Below are 9,317 nucleotides of genomic sequence, written 5' to 3' on the forward strand. Positions count from 1 at the left end.
CCCCACAGGGAAAGAGGCACACATGAATACGACCTGTTCAGCCCCTGCCTGTGTTCATTATCATGCCAAGAAGTCATGGGATCCATAACTGAAAACCACATAGACAATGTAGAATTTAATAAGCAGGTCCTGCTAAGGATGAAGGTGAATTGTCACTGCCCCTGCACTTATATCAGGCACAATAATTACATTCCTTTTGTTTTGATTTTGAGACACAGTTTTTTCTCAGCATCCACACATGAAGATCGCACAGTTGTTCTGAGGTTAACTGATGTTTTGACCCAAGGCATAATTTTGTCTTCCTCAGTGAAAACATAGGTTTCCTCTTAAGGCCTACCAAAGTATTTGATAAGAACTATCCTTATAATCAAAAACAAACTCTTTTATCTAAGATCTCTTGATAGTAGATAATAACTGCTTATACAAAATATACTCAGAGCAATACTAGATTACAATTTGATTGAATAACTAGACCCTAACCAACAAAACTGAACATCATGCTATCATGTGTGCAGGGAAAAAAATGAGACATTAAACATGTGACATTCAAGAAAATGAAGTTTATATGATAGTTCATCATTTCAAGTACTGTTCTGCCATTGAGCTCAGTCCAGATAATTCTAGAAATAAATCAAAATTCAATAACTGAGGAGAAGCCAATTTTGATCTGTCAAAGGCAACATTAGAGCAATGTGCCCTGTGTCTCAAGTTAATGCAGTCTTTGGATAAGGGTGTTGGTCAAAAATCAAAGTTCAGCAGAATAGAACACCAGCAAGTGAGTACTCAAAGGGGTGTGGAGGGGCCAAGGAAAAAGGTAGACGAATGAAGAGGAGAAGAGGGTGAAATTTCAGACAAGAATCCAATGTATATCCTACAAAGTTAAGAGAGGTGAAGGAAAGGGTGGGTAGAGAATGTTGAAAGGGGTCACAATGATCAAGAGCTGTTGTATTCAAAACTGTTTTGTGCAACTACTTAAAGATAATTTTTTGAAAACAAAAAAGGAAAAGTGTAATTTGAGCCTTTGGTGTTGGTCACCAGTGGGGAGGAATCAGAAGCCATTCTGCCATGACATAGCTCCACAGTCTCAAAGCAAACTATGTTCAGGAGTTCCAATTCAAAATGGTGTATAACAAACTATAAATACTTTATTAATATATTAAAAACCATATATATGTACATAATATATTAAATATACTAGATTCACATCAAGTATCCAAGGAAATAAAGCATAAAAATATGTTTTGTTTAAACAAAGAAAAAAGAGGAGAGAGGACCCACTGATTGAATATTTATTGGACTTTAAGAACTGTGTTGTAGGGTAGGGATATTACTCAGTGAAACAGGGTGTGCCTTACATGAGGTCCAACCCTGCAAAGAAGAAGGAGCAGGAAGAGGAACAAAAAGGTGAAAGAAGAAAAATATGTGCACATGAAATCTTCTTCTCAAAGCATCCTTTCCACCATGTCTAATTTCTTCCCAATCAGAACACAAATCTGAGAAATACAGAGAGTCCAAACTGCTCAAGGAAAACCATCCAAAAGTAAGCTGGAATCTGCTTCACTTTTGCCTGACAATCACCACTCATCTGATTTTCTCAACACAAAGCAGGTTAGGTCATCTTTGGGGACAATGAATCATTTCCAGCCAAACACCAGATGGACACACCCATCCCAGCTGCAGCCAGCCCTTGCCAATCTCACTTTCAATGTTCTCAAGACATGTGAAAATAGTGAAGCCCATATACAATACTTCCTCACTATATAAGTGTTACAACCTTAGCAAGCACACTATCATATAAAGTATATTCCATTCTTCTTCCCTCATAAATAGGATTTCATGGTGACCTAGAAAGCTAGGTCAAGTCTCACATTCTTCAGAAGAACCTGGTGGTAGTAGAGACAGAATGTCAGATCTTCAGTCCAGAGCCCATCCCATGTTATTTTCTGCCCCCATATGCCTCCATGAGGAGGCTCTTTCAGCACATAAGCTTTGTTCATATCACCATTAGTATTAATGGCCTCTTGTGTACTTTAGAGGTCAGGGTGTTTCCATCTATAGAGTACCTTCCCCTCAGTAAGAAAAGACCCCTTGAAGTGGGGTTGTGCTAAGTCGTCAGGGAAGTCTGTGAATCAGGTTGCTGGAGACTATTCTAGAAAATGGGTATAAACTTTGAGTGAACAGAATCCCTTCCCTCTTGAGCTCCAATCCTAATGGAGAGAAACACAGCAATGAAAGGGCCCAAGAGGGGATTCAGGTTTCAGTAAAGCAGATATTAACATGCCTGCTGTCATCTTCACCCACTGGCTATAGCTCTCAATCCTTTCACTGTCCTTTGTCCCTAGCTTACCTCCTTTATTGCCAATTTGAAACTCATTAAGCAATGTGTTACCACAAGATTCCTTTCCAAGAATGCACTAAAGTCACGAATTCACAGTAACACTATCAAACAGCCATTACTAGGGGAAACCACCTGGTGGAATTTTACAGTACAATATTTATTGTCACAGTAACATCGATCCTTCTCACCCAACATCGATCCTTCTCTCCCACACATCCACACAGAATCAGCTTGTTTCAAAGCCCAGTAAAAGGAAACAAAAACAACAAAATAACATTTTTCATGAAATTCACAAGTTTTCCTTGAAACCTAAAAAAGCAAAAATAAATGAATAAAACAACCTATTTGATGATAAATTCTGAACATAATTTTAATAATATCTATGAAAGTTCAATTACTTTAACTGAATCAGTGACAGCACAGTATTTGAGGGCATTATTAAACTCCTTAGAAGCATGTGAACACAGCCACCACATTTTCTCATTTATACACCCACCAGTCATATGCTAAGCTGCTCAAGTGGATGCATCATTGCTCTGTCCTACTGCTATAACTAGCAGATAAGCTGGAGTGATCATCACAAAGCTAATCTGGCAGAGAATAAATCATAACATGATGTAAAAGGAGGATCTCAGGAAGTGAGAGGCAATGATGTAGCGCAAACAAACTCAGAGGAGACGCAGGAGAAATAGAAGGGAAGGGCTCTTCTCTCTCTCTAAGATATGGAGAGGGATGAACCAAAGTACTGGAACAACATGAAATTCCCTCCACAAAGACTCTTGTGTTTGCAAACATCAAGAGTAAGACACCTTTGTAAAATCATCTCAGTTTTTTCATTCAGTTCATGGCCAGAAGCACTTCCGCACACACCCTTAGGATGGTCTCAGTTCTTAGAGACTGATGTAGCATGTGGGTGGGGCTGCAAGCCCCATGAGATTACCCCGTGATGCATCCATGCTAACATCGTGGTCCTCGTTCCACCTTGTCTTCTGTCCTTGGTCTATGGCATTCAGAGCAATATCAACACCTTCTGGTTCTTGAAGACAAGTTCTCTTTTGCTTGCTCTGTCTCTCTCTTGTCCCTCTCTGTGTCTCTGTCTCTCTCCCACTTAACTCACTTGCTCACTCTTTGGTTGGTGGAAGATTCTGCTGGGGTCAGGATAGCTTTGCAAGGCAGGGACCTCTGGGACTTCCTATTCTCTGGGGCAGGAGGTGACATTAGCTAGAAGTCCTCAGGAGGTTGGCTGGCTGAGGCGGTGAAGCCATCTCAGGATCATCTGTGGATCTCTGTGTGGCATTTCTGTTCTGGGGCCATTAGGGAGAAAAATATTTTACTGTAAGCTTTTACTCTACTTTCATATCCTCCAAACATAACTGAGCTTCTGTCAACATTGTTTGGTCTCTGCTGTTTCCTCTTCCTTCTCCTCCATTTTTTCCTTTCAGGCCACCAAGAGGTTACCAGTTGCTCTTCTGCTGCTAAGTTACTGAGTCTTTGAGACCCAGAAGCCGAAAGTGTAGTTAATTCATTATGTCTTCTACTGTGTCAGTCTAGTACAAGAAAATGCAGACAGAATCTACCCTGTGTGAGTAGTATGAGATTCTGCCTAGCAATGCTAACTCACCCTGGTAAGGGCTGGCACAGACTACTTCCAAACTCTCCAATAGCCTCCACTGGCTTAATATTCATTTCCTATGCCCTATAAAACAGAACATTCCAGAAATGGTCTAGCAGAAGGACACATAAGCAGAAGTTTAACAGAGGGTGTAGATAAGAAGCTCCAGAGTACAAAGCATGTCTTTCCCTAAATAACCACATGGATATAAATTCCTGCTCTGTCCATGGACAATCTTAGATTATACTGCTGACATAAAACTGCAATCTAAGTGCATAGCATAGGGGCCCGGAAGCATGACCTAGTGGTAGAATGCTTGCCTAGCATACATGAAGCCCTGGATTCAATTCCTCAATACTACTTACACAAAAAAAGCCAGGAATGGTGCTGTGGCTCAACTGGTAGAGCACTAGCCTTGAGAAAACACCAAGAACAGTACCCAGGCCCTGAGTTCAAGCCTCACGACTGGCAGAAAGGAAAGAAAGAAAGAAAGAAAGAAAGAAAGAAAGAAAGAAAGAAAGAAAGAAAGAAAGAAAGAGAGAGAGAGAGAAAGAGAAAGACAGAGAGAGAGAAAGACAGAGGAAGAGAGGAAGAGAGAAAGAAAGGAAAAAAGAAAGAAAGGAAAAGAGAGAAAGAGAGAGGAGAGGAAGAGAGAAAGAAAAAAAAGAAAGAAAGAAAGAGAGAGGGGGGAGAGAGAGGAAGGAGGGAGGGAGGAAGGAAGGAAGGAAGGAAGGAAGGAAGGAAGGAAGGAAGGAAGAAAGGAAGGAAGGAAGGAAGGAAGGAAGGAAGAAAGAAGGAAGGAAAGGCGGGAGAGAGGGAGGGAGGGAAGAAAAATGGTATGTATTTTTTAATGAAAGAAGAAAAAATCTGTAATCATTCATTTATACTAAAGTCAAGAGGTCTTTTATTTACTTACTCCCCCCTCCAACCCCACCCCGTGCTCGTCCCCTCTCTCTCAAGTATTGTTGCTTAATGAGTAGAGTGTTGGGCTGGGAAGGAAGAAACTAGCATTTAACCCTATTGCCTTTTCCCTCCTTTATCATGAAACTATTTGCCTTTCACCTGGTCCACAACCCTCACACACATATTGATAGAGTTATTTCTCCCTGAAGTTTTCTCATTGCAAAGCTCAACATATTCCATTCCCTCACCTCTCTCTCAAGGGTCTTGTTTTTAAAACATTTCATCATTTTTGTTGCTCTCCACTGAGCTTCCCTGGATGTCTCACTAAGAGGGAATGTGTTTCAAATTGCATCATTCATGGAGCAGAATTCCAGAGGGGGGAACTGTCAGGCTAATACTGATTATTCACTCACGTGACTCTTCATGTCCCAAGGGGCTTGCTCTCCTTAACAGGTTGCCACCAATGCTCTTTTACAGTTTTGCCCTTAAGGATCAAGAAGAGAAAATTCAGTAAGTAGTAAAACACTGTCAGTAGAAATCACTACATATGTTTGCATTAGGTTTGATATTTAACAGATAAATGTCAGATGCGGTAAAATTTAAGAACACTATAGGTAGGATCCATTGCAATCTTTTTACCACATTTGCCTCAAAGATTGGCTGTCAAGGATAAAGTCAAAATAAAAATATACAAAACAGCAAACATCAGAATCAAGGAGGCCTCACAATGAAGTTAATGAAGCTATCTCCGGGTGAAGTGTAAGTGCCTTTCAGTCCCTAGAATGGATTTATATTGGCTATGTAGCCTTAGGCAAATTATTTCACCTTTCTAGTTGTTTCATCTGTAAAATAAAAGGTAATACAAGAGGCCTGTTGTTTTAAGGTCTGAACAACACATAGCAAAATATCTGGGATGCAGTAAGTACTCCCTGAATGGATACTGCCATTCTGTACAAGGCACATTCAGTATAAGGCACAAGGTAAGTATTTGGACACATTCTCAACTATGAAATCTCTACTTGTCTTTACATGCAAGTGGAAAGGCTGAAGAGCAAGGAAATAAATAAAAATCAAAGTGTTCAAAAGGAAGTAGGTGTGAGGTCCTCCTTGTTGAGTTTTAAAAGCTAGCCAGGTGCCAGTGGCTCACACCTGTAATCCTAGCTACTCAAGAGGCTGAGATCTGAGGATGAGGTTCAAAGCCAGCTCAGGCAGGAAAGTCAGGTGAGACTGTAATCTCCAATTAACCACCAGAAAACCAGAGGTGAAGCTGTGGTTCAAAGTGATAAACTACTAGGCTTGAGTGTAAAAGCTCAGGGCTATCACCTAGGCCCTAAATTCAAGCCCCATGACTGACAAAAAAGGGAGGGGGCGGTATACACATCCCCACATCCAAGTTGCCACTTTGTCACCATTAACTTAAGTGACAAAGAGATCAGAAAATACATCCAATATTTTTTTTGCCAGTCCTGTGACTTGTACTCAAGTTCTGAGCACTGTCTTTGGGCTTTCTCAAGGCTAGAGCTCTGCCACTTGAGTCACAGAACCATTTCTGGCTTTTTTCTATGTATGTGATACTGAGGAACCAAAGACAGGTCTTCGTGCATGCTAAACGAGCACTCTACCACTAGGCCAGATTCCCAGCCCCCATTTTTTTTCCCTTTTGCTGGTCTTGAGGCTTGAACTCAGAGCCTGGGCACTGCCTCTGAGCTTTTTTTGTGCTCAAGTCTAGTGCTCTGCCACTTGAGCCTTAGTTTTACTTCCCACCTTTTCTGAGTCTCATGAACTGGACTTTCCTGCCCAGGCTGGTTTGAAAACTCAATGAGCCACCAATGCCTGGCTCCATCCAGCTTTACTAGGAGACCATCTCTTGCTTCAATTCAGTTTGAGCTGGGTCTTTACAGAGCTCTATTCTCAGTGAAGTCCCTGAGATATGATATCATCTTTATCTTGCTTTGAGTCCTATGCTATTTTCTGAGGTTCAAAAATACAACCTATTCATTTTCTTCCTGCCAAAAAATTCTGTTTTTTCCTTGTTTATGTTGCTCTCTAACTAAATTGATTGTTCTGGTAGGTTGGACTACTTCTGATTTCTTCATTAGGACCTTCTCTATGATCACATGTCTTAAAGGTATTGAAAAAGTCATAAGGCATTTACACTGTCTTGTTACATCTCACATTATAAATGCCGGCTGGCAAGGTTAAAGAGAAAATAATGAGAAATGTAAATCACAGGGGAAAAGTCTTTCCAAATGTCTAAATCATTAAAGTACTCTGTTTTTCGTATGCCTTCTTTTGTTTGTAATTAAACTTCATCTTTTGATTCTTTGTCACATTACAAAATTAATATGTATTCATTGTAGAAAAATAAATTCAGGTGAGCAAAAATAAGGAAAAAACACCAACAATTATCTATATAATAATTTGTATGGTTAATCTTGGGTGATTCACTATCTATCTGTCTATCTGATATATATGTGTATATGTATATATAAGTGTGTGTGTGTGTGTGTGTATACAAGAGACACATCACAAAAAAAGACATATAAAGACAAAAGAGAATATCAAAAACATGATCAAAGTTTTCCCATTCTCCCTTTGAGAGAGAAGCAGGTGAAAGACACCACACATATCTTTCTCTGAGATTCTTCCTGGGGTACTGAGCTATCTCAGACACTCCTTTGTTAGATTTCCTTCTGGATGGCACTGGTCACCTTCTGAATCTCTGGCTGATGTTTCACCGTGGTCCAATCTCTTGCACAAAATTGCCTTGAAGTTAGAACCTGTGACAAAGCAGCCTTGGGCCCACCAACTCACCTCCACATCACCACGATGGTAAGAGAAACACACCAGCAATTGTGTTTGTCCCAGCGTTCCAGAAGGTGACCTTCAAACGAAACACAGAGCAAACCAAGAAACAACCACCAGAGACCAAGCAAGCAAGGAGGGGCTGCGGATAAGCAGCGTGTGGATGAACCATAAAGTAGAGCAGCCTCCCTGCTCATAACAACCCAAAGTGGATTTAGGGGAAATAAAGAGAAGCTAAGCCTCTTCATTGCCTTAGGTACAGTCTAGCTATCAAATATGAGCTACACATGTAGGTAGCACTTGTGTCTGTCTGTCTCTGTCACTCTGTCTCTCTGTCTGTCTGTCTGTCTGTCTGTCTGTCTCTCTCTCTCTCTCACACACACACACACACACACACACGTGCGCGCACGTGCACACATTTTCAAACTGAAATACACCTGCATTCTGAATACACTAAACATACATCCCACACTACCCCGGTAGATCATTTCCAAAGGTGGCCTTTCCCAAGGCACTTGAATGCATGTGCTGTTCTTCCCCTCAGAAGGTACAGGATTTTTTTCTCTCCTCCTTGAATTTGTGTGACCAGGGGCTTTGCCTTGATCAATACAGCGCAGTGGAAATAACACTGTCAGTACTACATCCCTTAGACAAAGACCACCAGAAGCACACCTGTGGTCAGGCAAATTTGGCTTCATTGACTAAGGAGAGGAGGGGCTTTGCTCTATGCTACATACTGCCTAAAAGAATGGGATGAGAGAATGAGACAAATACTATAATAGTAAAGCATGAACAGTCATCTACATCAACTACAATGTCCAGTGTCAATTATCAAACAAAATGTTTGTGTTTAATAGGAAAAACAGGCATGATACAGAGATGTATGCCAGAACAGCTCCTTGCAACACCAAAATTATAGCTCAAAGGGCTATGGATATAGATAGTAGAATGTTTCCCAAAAAAGTTTTAGGCACGGGGTTCAATCTATCATATAACAGTAACAACAACAAAACTACATTAGAGATGTGAGCATGGTGGTGCATGCTTATCTTCAATCAGAAGACTGAGTCAGGAGAGTCACAAGTTCTTGGCCAGTCAGGGCTGCAGAATGATTTGCTGTAAGCAAATCTGTGCTACCTACCAAGATCTTACCTTAAAAGGGGATGAGTAATAACTGATAATCAATAGTAATAATCATAAATAGATAATTATAAGATCTACCAGTCCTAAAGAGTATCTTCTTTTTCATAGGACTATAAATTTTAAGAAGCCTGAAAACTACCAATTTCGTTTTCAGTAAGCCAGCCACAATGTAAGAACCCTACCATGCTAAAAGGAAGATCACACTGTGGCCCCATAGAGACATCATGCCAGAAAGTAAAAATTAAAAAAAAAGGGGGGGCCAGGAGTTTGGCCTAGTGGTTAAAGTGCTTGCCTAGCATGCATGAAGACCCGGGTTTGATTCCTGGGTACCACATACATAGAAAAAAGCTGGAAGTGGTGCTGAGGCTCAAGAGGTAGAGCTCTAGCCTTGAGAAAGTCCAAGGACAGTGCTCAGGCCCTGAGCTCAAGCCCACAACTGGCAAAAAAAAAAAAAAAAAAAAAAAAAAACAGCTGAAAGCAAACACAGAAGCCCCAATGACAAGGCTGCTGTCAGGC

At 40.7% G+C, this 9,317-nt stretch overlaps 1 long non-coding RNA gene across 1 annotated transcript in view; it reads right to left on the minus strand.

Annotated features, from left to right (window-relative positions):
• LOC150054787 (uncharacterized) overlaps positions 1 to 7,738 on the minus strand; it is a 68,227-nt gene extending 60,489 nt beyond the window's left edge. Inside the window, exons 1-2 of the long non-coding RNA XR_016537659.1 lie at positions 7,668 to 7,738; positions 5,267 to 5,337 (exon numbers count right to left, since the gene is read on the minus strand). This is a non-coding gene — a long non-coding RNA (uncharacterized LOC150054787). The remainder of the gene's footprint in view (positions 1 to 5,266; positions 5,338 to 7,667) is intronic.
• Between the last annotated feature and the right edge of the window lie 1,579 nt (positions 7,739 to 9,317).

This window comes from Megascapheus bottae, chromosome 14 (assembly GCF_031878675.1).
Source record: "Megascapheus bottae isolate mThoBot1 chromosome 14, mThoBot2.hap1, whole genome shotgun sequence".
Lineage (NCBI taxonomy): Eukaryota > Metazoa > Chordata > Mammalia > Rodentia > Geomyidae > Megascapheus > Megascapheus bottae.